We start from the raw sequence: 10630 nt of genomic DNA on the forward strand, positions 1-10630 counted from the left end.
CTACTGAATAAGGGGCTTCTTACCAGCGACTAGAGGTCCGTGTTTCTGTCTCTCTGTCTGTGTATCTTTGTGTGTTTCAACCTCCAGCCCCTTGCCTGAAGCTCGCAAATTGTATGGTAGCGCATAGAGCGCAGGAGTTGTACGCTGCAATCCTGCATCTTCAGAATGTCTTATGAAGCAGCAATTTGGAGGCATTGTTATATATTGTTAGTTCTCTGGTTCAATGACGTCTCATTATTGGCACAAAAGGGGTTAAGGATGTGGCTTAGTTGGTAGAGAACCTGCCTGACACTCATGCAGCCATGGGCTCAATGCTTAGCAGCATGACATAAACAGAGTGTGATGGCGCATGCCCGCATTCCCAGTACTCTGGGTGGGAACAAAGCAAACACAACCAGTGGCCAATCAGGGCATGATGGCAGGGGCCAGTGCTTGGAAGGCTGACACAGAAGACCAGCCCGAGCTACATAGTAAGATTGTATCTCATAAAAGAAAGCACATTGATAAGATAAAAAACCCATATCTCAAAACAAGGTGCATTTTCACATAAATAAAAGAGATCAGATGTCCGGGGAGTTTGGCTAGACTACAGTGGACAATGGGCGCACAGGTAGGGAAGTTCACTTTGGCTTGTGACTTTGGCTTGTCACTTTGGCATGCACAGATGAAAAAGAAGGGCCCTGGCAGGGCTGGAGATACGGGAAGAAGCAATGGCTGCTGGTTTGCCGACATAAGGTAAAGCTACTGGTACGTCCTGCAAATGCCACAGCAGGCCCCAAGCCCTGGAGTTTCCCATGTCACCCATGAGTGTGAAATGGTAAGTTGACTCCTAGAGAAAGTTGCTAGTGAAGTCCTCAGCCCTAAATAAGGCATGGGTATCACCCCTGCAAGGCCCATGGAACACTGTGGAGAGGGAGAGGCTGTCTGAGCTGAGAGCTGGGCAGGAGTGCTAGGAACTCCATTGTAATCATGACCACCCAGCTCAATGGCTCCTCATACAAGATCTGCACAAAAAGACATCAGAACAGAAGGGGGACTGATTGGGGAAAAAGGGGGTCACCAGGAATGAGAGGAGGACAAGAGAGAGTCATGGAGGTTGATAAAATTACAACAATAAAAAAAAACCATACATGTGTGAAATTACACCAAGCTAGTTTGCTGGTGATCTTCTAAGCATCCTCCCATCCCTGCGTGGGATTACAGATAGGTGCTACCGTGTCTGGCTTCATGTGGGTTCTAAGGATTTGAACTCAGGTCCTTACACTTGCATAGTAAGTACTTCCCTAACCGAGCCATCTTCCCAGACCCATGCATAAAATATAAAACAAAAATTAAGATACAAAAGAAACCCTTGATTAACAGAGATGGGCCAAAGTAAAGACAACATATGAGTGGAGTCCCAGGTTCCAGGACAATGCCACAGTTATGTCCTTGTCTTCAATGAAGGAAGGTTCTGGTACGGCTTCCACAGGACCAGCAACTGCCGCAGATCCAGGCTTTTCTCCTAAATGCTGCCGCTTCTTATGTGAAGAAGGCAAACTTTGTAATCGGGTGTACCTGCTGTGGAAGGGCACGTGTAAAGTCACAGGACAAAGAAGGCTGTTTTACTTGTAGATTTCAAATTATCTCTTTCTGTATGAAATCATACATCGAACTGATTCAGAATGCCAAGCTCGTGAGTTGTCAGGGTTAAACACAAGGCTTCAAGAAAGTCTGTCTTAGAGGAGGGCTGATGTGTGGGCAGGCGTGGGAGGAGAGATGGGGGACGAACCGACTTAGACCTCCTGCCTCATTGCTCTGTTCTCATAGGGGCTCCACCAGCACCTCAACACCCAGACCCAGTGTTGCCATGGTAACGCTGCTGCACTGGGTTTTCTGCAGGCCCCCTTCCTCCTCTGTTGGATGGGCTCTTTCAGCCTCTCTTGATATGCTCCAGCGTCAGTGCCTTCCCATTGTGATCTGGCTTGCACATTCCAGCTTATTCTTGTCTTTAAACACCTATACTGACGGGCTGACAAAACCGCTCATCCCTCCAAACCCAAACCAACCCCCTCAAAAAAAAAAAAAATCCCAAAGTTGCTCAGGACCACCCGCATCGCAGGCTGGAATAGGATTGGCGTGGGCAGGTAGCTGACTACGACACCAGGGACCATTGAGGAATACAGTGCAGGCTGCCATCTCTACAGATGCTTGCCAGCCAGAAAGAAGTGGTCAACTCATACACCAAAGCATGATTATTGCACAAGGTGGTGCAGGATTAGAGGAGACGATTCAGATGAACACTGAATTTACTCAAACAGAAATGTGAAGGTATGCTCCCTAGAGCTGGGCTGGGTCAGCAGGTCTTATCTGGTGTCCAGGGACCTCCCACCATCAGCTCCATTCTGTGTGGGCCTTCCATACCCAAGGTTGCTTCGTGACCCAGATTGGCTGCTGGGCTTCCAGCAGTCCTATCTACCTAGATTGGCTGCTGGGCTACCCCAGCAGCCCTATCTGCATTCAAAATAGAAGGCACGGGGAAGGCGGCTAGCTCTCCTCATCAGCCTGCTCCTCTTTAAGACCCCGCCCCCAACTCCCTCCGCGGCACCGCACACTTTATCTCACCGTAGCTTCGTTTCCTGAAGCGCCTGGTTCCAAAGGGGGCCTAGCAACCTCTTCAGCCGGGTGCCTTACCGCTGTGACGGCATCTGAGGCACTGAGCATTCCACAGTAGTAGTCCTAGTTCTGCGGCAGGCGCGAAGGGACGTGTGGTGCTGTGGCCCGGATGCCTGCGACTGCTCTAAAATCCAGAAGGGCGCTGAGATAATGGGGGTTGGGCAAGGGGATCATGCCCTTGTGAAAGACTTCACAGAGCTCCTTCTCCGCTACCGAACTTTCCCGGATCTGACCCCGTGAGGCAGATCCAGCGGGCTCTCCAGAAGCCTGCTCCTTTCCAGTGTCCACCAATCCTCGTTGTCTCAGTCCATGGGGAGGCCTCTGCCTGGACACAGACCCAGCCCAGTCTCTGGGTAGTCCTATCTAGTACTTAACACCCCTCGATGGGTCTTCCCAAGATAGACGACAGTGTAGACAAGGTCTGCACGCTCCTCTGGGCTGATGTGGCTGACAACTTGGTGCACTTTAACTTCATGCACTACCACAGGGGCTATCGTGTACCCCCTTCTATAGTGGGGTTCCAAGGTGCCTTGTGGCAGTCCAGGCTGAGGTAAGTTTGAGGGCCCAAAGAAGCCAGCTGAGAACACACTTTGAGGCTGAAAGTCATTGCGGATAAAGGAGGGGTTAGTGTTAATTAGGGCCTCCCTGTAGGCATAAGCAGGACCTAGTCACTCACTCAAAAGCTGACGTGGGGTAAGGGTGAGGAGTAGGAGGGTAACCTTGCAGCCAGCATCTCTATGGTGGCAGTCACATAGCAGGTCAGTCATGTGACTAGCTTTCCTCTATGCCCAATGCTTGGGACCAGATGTGTTTCAGATTTCAATTTTTTAAATTATTATTTCAGAATGTTTTTGTGTCTGTAAAGAAATATCTTGGGAATGGACCTCAAGTCTCAACATGAGACTCATCTGTGTTTTACACACGTTTCATCCCATAGCTTGTCAGGGAATTTAACACAATATTTTATTTGACTAGTCATTGGCTGTGCCTCACCTAAGGTCAGGTGTGGAATTTTACACTTGTATTTTTGTATCCGTATCAAAATGTTTTGGGCTCTGGAGCAAATTGGATTTAAAATTTTTGCATTAGGGGCGTTGAATCATAGAGTAGTCCTGGAAGGGGAAGGAGAGTCGCTGACGCATCTGATGCTGATGTAGCGTGGGGAGACAATGGCTGGGCTGCGGGAAGGGGAGGGGTAGAGTGACAGATGCTGCAGAGAGGCCAGGAAGAGGAAGGAAGTCTGAGGGAGCCTAGTGGTGCAGGTGTGGGCATGGGGTGAAGCAGCTCATGTGAGCTAGGAGCAGGCCTGACTGGATGGAGGGAACACACAGGAAGGAGCCAAAGTGGGGGACGTTAGAAACCCTGCCTTTAAGAAGAGCCGTGAAGGACAGAGAGCCTGTTGTTCTGAGACAGGGTCTTATGTAGCCCTTGCATTGGCTACATAGCTCCTGATTCTCCTGGCTTTGCCTCAAGTGCTGAGGTGACAGACTTGCGCCACTGCGCCTGCCTGCAAGCCCTCTTGTGATTGGCTGGCTCAGTAAAAACATGAGAACCCTGATCATGACACCTGATATTCTTATTTCTCTTAGGGGGAAAAAGAGCAAAGCAGCATTTCTTCTCCTGGTCCACACGGGCATCTCTCCAGAGACTCACACGTCCTCAGTGGCTCTGAGCAGAGGTCATACCCAGTGTCCCTGAGTGTGCCCCACAGGGTAGACAAGCTTGAACTACCAGCAGGTTGGCGGGTCACTCCCGTTATTTTAGGACTTTAGAATCCAGGGCCTCACAGAATATCATTTAAATATTTCCTATATCCCTATGTGGGGCAGAGTTCTGTGGACAATGAGAGGGGAAGCTGGGTAAATGCGTGTCATTAAAATGGAGCAGACACCCTGGAGGTAGATATGAGCAGTTCCTGAGCAAGGACACAGAGGCTCCCAATTTAAATTCCTACCCCAGAGCTTATGTCGCTCCATCCTCTTGAGAGTAAATTACTTTTATAACGAAGGATTAGCCCAGAGGTCTCATCAGCGCACGAGGTCTTGCCTACTGGTGTTTAAACCGAGATGTGCAAGGCACAGGAAATTGGGTTTTGACGTCTAGGAATGGTCTCTCTCATGCTCACAGACCAAACTGCAAGGCAAACTCAGTTTGGGGGTGTTTGCAGTGCTGTTGCAATTGGAGGTCACCTTTTCAGAAACGCTGATTCAGGGTGAATGTTTTCAATACTGGAAAAGCCGTCATCTCTCCGGTACTTCGTGTCACCATGAACTTCAAGTCCAAACTCCTGGCACAGAGGCCCCTTCTCCCCTGGCCTCTGACCCATGCGGTACCTTCCTCAGATGGCCCATCTGCCTGTTGGGGCTCAAGTTTGCTTCCGATCTGTTTCTCTTGTGTATCCCAGCTTTTTTTTTTTTTCAAATTTATAATCTTTGTCATAAAGCCTTGTAAGTAATTAAAATATCACAGACCCAAAGTCTATGCAACTTGCAACTCTTTTATTTCCTATCCTGTGCAGTGAGAGCAGGCATTCGCAACGGAAGCTGCGGGGTTTCACAGTGTTGGAGAAGAATGGACCTGGTCCTCCTTGGCCAGAGGGAGTGTGTCTCGTGTCCACGGCAGCAAGCTTCCATCCCTCCCAGCCTGCTTGTGACATTGCCGCCCTGTTGGTTTCCACTTTACAACCTCACTATCTGCTTTGTTTACTTTTTCCTGCTCCCAGGAGCTTGTTTCTGTTCTGTCCCTGGCCGTTACTTTTCACACTGGCCTCATGAACTGGCCTTGGCCTTTTCAGGTGCTTTACTTGGTGTGAACCTTCTAGTGGCTGTGTTCTGGTCTCCCCTGATAGAGCTTCAAACTCTGCCTCAGTCCCACGGAGCTCCAAATAATAAAATCAAATTATAATCAATTTCTGAAGGTGCATGTTTACATAAATGCGCTGGTGTACATACATGTGTGTACTCATAAGTGTGGAGTTCAGAGGTCAACTTTGGGCGTCATTCCTTGGTTACCATCTATCATGTTTTTTGGGCCAGTATCATTCACTGTCCAGCAAACCCCAGGAACCCACTTGTCCCCACTTCCCCAGTGCTGGGACTACCAGTGTGTACACCACACCCAACTTTCATAAGGGATGGAACTCAGGTCTTTCTCCTCGTGCTTGTGTGGCAAGCATTTCATTGCCTGAGCTATCTCCTCAGTTCCAAACCTATCAAAGAATTAATTGACTTTGTCAAAGTCCTTATGATTATAGTATCATAAGAGCCAAATAGTTATCACCTCAGAACTCTGTACCCAGGAGCCTTTTGACCCCAAAAGGGGTCATTGCACATCCAGTCCATAGCTCTACTCAGGAAAGTAGGCTGCTTCTCTCACTTGTCACCATAAAGAATACTCTGCAAGAAGGTGCTTTGTGGGGAGCTTCCGTTAGCGGTTCTGGAGTGAAGATTTGTGTCTAGGGGAGTCTCACAGTTGTGGAACTCAGGAACTCGAGAGGCAGAGGAAGCTCTCCTCCAGTAGCCTTGAAAAAAGCAAAGCAATCGTCCTTCACCCCTGGGCCCAGTTCCGCTCCTGCATTCAGTATTTCTCCCTTCAACTCAACCTGACAGCCACTGTCAGCTGGTTGGCTGGTGTGGCTTTGCTGAGTATTTCTGGGATGAATGATCATATATATGTGTGTGTACATATATATAAATTCATATATACACATACACATATGTGCATGTATGAATATGAACATATATATGTATATACATATGTACATGTAAATATGCATGCATTTTTAAAAATGAAAAACCAGAAGAATTGGGCTGAAGTCAGGATGCTGGCAGGAGAAGCCAGTATTTGCTGTTCTCTGCCATTGTCTCTTGTCTGCTAGAGCTGTGCTTAGCTGTGAGAACATTGCCTCACAGGGTCTCCACATCTGATGTGCACAGAAACACTGAGTGCAGAAGTACACCCCATTTAGGTGGCTGTGTACAGTGACATTGGTCCTGGACAGTGTACCCACACCCACTCCTTATAAGATATATGTTTGGAACAAAAGGAGCTGAGGACAAGGTTAAATTGTGTGCTGAATTCCAGGGCTCCTCTTTTAGTCGTTCTAGAACCTTCTACCTGAGCTTCTAGAGAACTTCATAGGGTAAAACTTTGCCTATTTACCTTAGGGAAACAAAATTCTGGTTCTTTGCCCAAGCAGCTGTGCCTTCTGCCCCCTTCAGGACACCTTGCTACTGAGATCAATGACAGCCCCAGTTCAGCCAGACCAGTCACTTCCTGCCCAAATCTTAGCAGTGTATGGATAAATAAACAGCACTCATGCAAAACTCAACTACCAAAGTAATCAGCCTGCCCACAGACATGCTGCTGGGATACCTATATTGTTTTTGTCCCGTGGGGTTACCTAAGACCATTGGAAAACACAGATATTTACATTACAGTTCATAACAGCAGCAAAATTACAGTTATGAAGTAGCAACAAAATAATCTTATAGTTGGGGTCACCACAATGTGAGGAACCATATTAAATGTTTGTTTGTAGATACTGTCCTGGGGACCAGAGTCACTGTCTACAGTGCCCTGAACTAGATACACATCTCACTTCGTGTGTTCTGTACATGTCAGACATGGAGACGCTGTGGGGCAACATCCTCTAACATGGGAGAACATTTTGGGGACCCCTGGTGCTCTCTGTATAGCATGATCCCTGAGAGTTTGCCTCAGTCCTGTGTTTCTTGAATCTCTCTGAGGTTCCTTCCTTGTGATCTGGGAACACATGGAAATTCTTCATTGAAAATGCTGTGTTTTATTCAGATGTCTACTCTTGAAGGAGGAGTCCTGTCTGCACTTCTGTGGTGCTTGCCTTCCTCATCTGAAGCATGTCTTTGTGCGTACACATTTATATGAATATGTATATATGTGTATGTTCATGTGTGTGTGTTCGTGTGTGTGTATGTATACATGTGTAAAAGTCAGAGGTCAGCCTGGGGTGTCATTCCTCAGGAGCTGTTCGAGCCTTATTTCTTGAGACAGGGTCTTTCACTGGGGCCTGGGCTAGATTGGCTGGCCAGCAAGCCCCCGGGATTCCTGTCTCTGATCTCTTGGTGTTACCATTACAAACACACACCACCATTCTGGGCTTTTACCTGGTGCTAGAGACTGAGCTCTAGTCAGCATGCTTACGCGGCAAGGGCTTTACCGACTAGGCCGTTCCTCAGCCCGGAGCGTGTTTTACCCATATAACACACAGCACTTCTCCTAGCATGGCTGGAAAAAACATCACAGAAGGGGCCACAGTAGGAGCTGCAGACCTTGTCAGCTCATGCCCATCTGAGAGTACCCAGAGAACAAGGCCCCCAGTTCCAGTGGGGTTGGAGATGCACAGGGAGAGGAGGGCCCAGGTAAGCAGCCTGGGAAGACAGGCGGCCTATTGGGGAATGTTGTTTATCTAACTAGGCAAAGATCTGGTACATCGGTCATGTTGCAGAGTGATAATTTAACTGTGTAAAGCAGTTACTGTGTTACTTTTGTTTACACTGCATTTGTTTAAGGATGTACAGGTGTGTTGCATTTTAGTTCACCTTGCCTGCCTAAGGCATCTGATAGGTCGATTAAAGAACTGAATGGCCAATAGCTTGGTAGGAGAAAGGATAGGTGGGAATGGTGGGCAGAGAGAATAAATAGGAGAAGGAATATAAAGAAGAGAGAGAAGAACAGAGAAGGAGGAAAGAATGAGGGATACGCTTGGGGCAAGAGACCAGGCAGGTGCCAGCCATCATCCCATAGGGAAGCAGTGAAAGTAAGATACACAGAAGAAAAGTAATAAGTCCCGAGGCAAAAGGTAGATCAAGAGAAACAGGTTAATTTATGGTAAAAGAGCTAGTCAGAAACATGCCTAAGTTAGGACAAGCATTCAAAACTTATAATAAGTCTCTGTGATGACTTGGGAACTGGCTGGTGGCCTGGTCCAGCAGCCTGGTCCCATGGGCTGGAGAACAGTCCATCTGTGACGGGGAGACTGAGGCTGCAGAAGCTCTGGTTTCTGTGCTTCCAGCTCGGCTGATGCTGCAGACACCTTGCAGTGAGTGGGAGTTGGGACTCCCAGGGTGGGACCAGCAGGAGAGAGAGCTAAGACAGAAGAGCTGAGGGACCCCCCTGCCCCAGTCTGAGTTTCTGACAGAGCAAATGCTTAACTAATGTTGGTAGATGTGAATGTGAGCCTGGGAAGGCCTAGGGACCAGGGCAGCCACGCCTGCCATTGTCCTCAGGGAAAAGTGTGAGAAGAAACAGCCTGCCAGAGCTCAAGAGTGTCCCTTTGTCAGTGGTGGTGGATGAAGACGTGGCACCACAATGCTGCTTCTAGCTGCTGAGGGGTTCTCTTCAGAGACCTCCACTCAAGTCAAGTTGCATCCCCAGGAAGCCTCAGAAGAGAATTTTGGGGTGATTCAGCATGACTTGATGCTTATTAAAAGGCACTTTTAACATAGATTAAACATGGGTGTGAATGGGGATGAGGCACACAAGAGTGTGACAGGTGTAAATGGGATAGAGGCACACAAGGGTGTGATAAGTGTGAATGGGGATAGAGGCACACAAGGGTGTGATGGGTGTGAATGGGATGAAGGCACACAAAGGAAGAATAAGATACCCTTTGGCAGAGTTCTGTCTTGTTGTCTTCATGTCAGCAACATGTGTTACCTCTGGAGGCAACATTATGGCACCCTCAAACTCAGACACTGTGGCTTCTCACAGCCTCTGTCTGGAGGGGACTATGGGACCAGGCCTGCTTGGGAAGGGTGTAGAGGCTGGGCTGGGGGCTGTAGGAAGGACCTAAGGGGGGAGGGGAGGGTGGTTTGTGGACCTTTTCTGGGGCCCTGTACCTTTTCATGCTGATGACAGCTGGCTCATATCCAGCTACACATCCACAGGAGGACAATACAAAAAAACTACCCAACCTTCATGCACCTCAAGTTGGTGTCTCATCCGACCACCTTCCCTGCCTGCAACTGACTAGCGATCTCTTCCAAACTGTGTGTATGTGTGTGTCCATCCATGCCTGTGAAGGCCAGAAGTGTTCCTCTTTAGGAAATGTCCATTGTTGGGAATATTATCTTAAGGTGTGTTACTTTTGTTTCTGTTGCATTTGTTTAACTCTGCGAAGCTGTGTTACTGGTTACTGTGCTTGTCTACAACACCTGATGGCTAATAAAGAGCTGATTGGCCAATAGCGAGGCAGGAGAGAGGATTAGGCAGGGCTGGGAAGCCAAGAGGATAAATATGAGGAGAAATCTGGGCAAAAGGGATTTGAGGACCTGGGAATGAGAGGGGAAGGAGGACTCCAGGGGCAGCCACCCAGCTACATAGCCAGACACGGCGTAAGAAGGAAAGACAAGGTATACAGGAATAGAGAAAGATAAAAGCCCAGAGACCAAAGATAGATGGGAAAATCTAAGAAAAGCTGGCCAGAAACAAGCCAAGCTTGTTATGAGGCTGTGCACTCATAACTAAGAAAAAGCCTCCGTGTGTGATGTATTTGGGAGCTGGGTGGTGGGCCTGCAACAAAGTCCAAAAAGCCAAAGAGTGAAAGAGCAAAAACATCACACTGCAGTCCATCTTGTTTCCTGGGATGAGGGTCTCTTCCTAGGACCTGGGGGTCTTCAGCTGTTAGGCTGTTTGACTAGCGAGCCCTGAAGATCCTTCTGTCTCTGCCTTCCCGCCACTGGGATCACAGATTCCTGCCACTGTGCCCAGATCTTGTATGTACTGGGGATTGAACTCAGGGCCTCATGGTTGCATGGCAACCGCTTCACCAAACTGAGCTGTCCCTAGACCCCAACACTGTTTTTGAATGGAGATGACTCATTTGCTTCTAGAAAACACCAACCTGAAGGTCTATCACTAACTCAAGACCGCTAGGCAGAAGGCTCTGCTTACACAGAGAAATGGGAGCAGGCACTGAGAGGGAACTGAGAGGCAC

At 48.4% G+C, this 10630-nt stretch overlaps 2 long non-coding RNA genes across 2 annotated transcripts; one reads left to right on the top strand and one right to left on the bottom strand.

Annotated features, from left to right (window-relative positions):
• Positions 1-1331: 1331 nt before the first annotated feature.
• LOC146890216 (uncharacterized) lies at positions 1332-2743 on the bottom strand. The gene is made up of 2 exons (XR_014999096.2): positions 2605-2743; positions 1332-1560 (listed from the first exon to the last, which is right to left on the bottom strand). It is a non-coding gene; the product is annotated as an uncharacterized LOC146890216 (long non-coding RNA).
• On the top strand, positions 2714-5563 carry LOC125410526 (uncharacterized). The gene is made up of 3 exons (XR_007235083.3): positions 2714-3205; positions 4245-4392; positions 5174-5563. It is a non-coding gene; the product is annotated as an uncharacterized LOC125410526 (long non-coding RNA).
• The last annotated feature ends 5067 nt before the right edge of the window (positions 5564-10630 follow it).

This window comes from Myodes glareolus, chromosome 22, assembly GCF_982192425.1.
Source record: "Myodes glareolus chromosome 22, mMyoGla1.1, whole genome shotgun sequence".
In the NCBI taxonomy this organism is placed as follows: Eukaryota; Metazoa; Chordata; class Mammalia; order Rodentia; family Cricetidae; genus Myodes; species Myodes glareolus.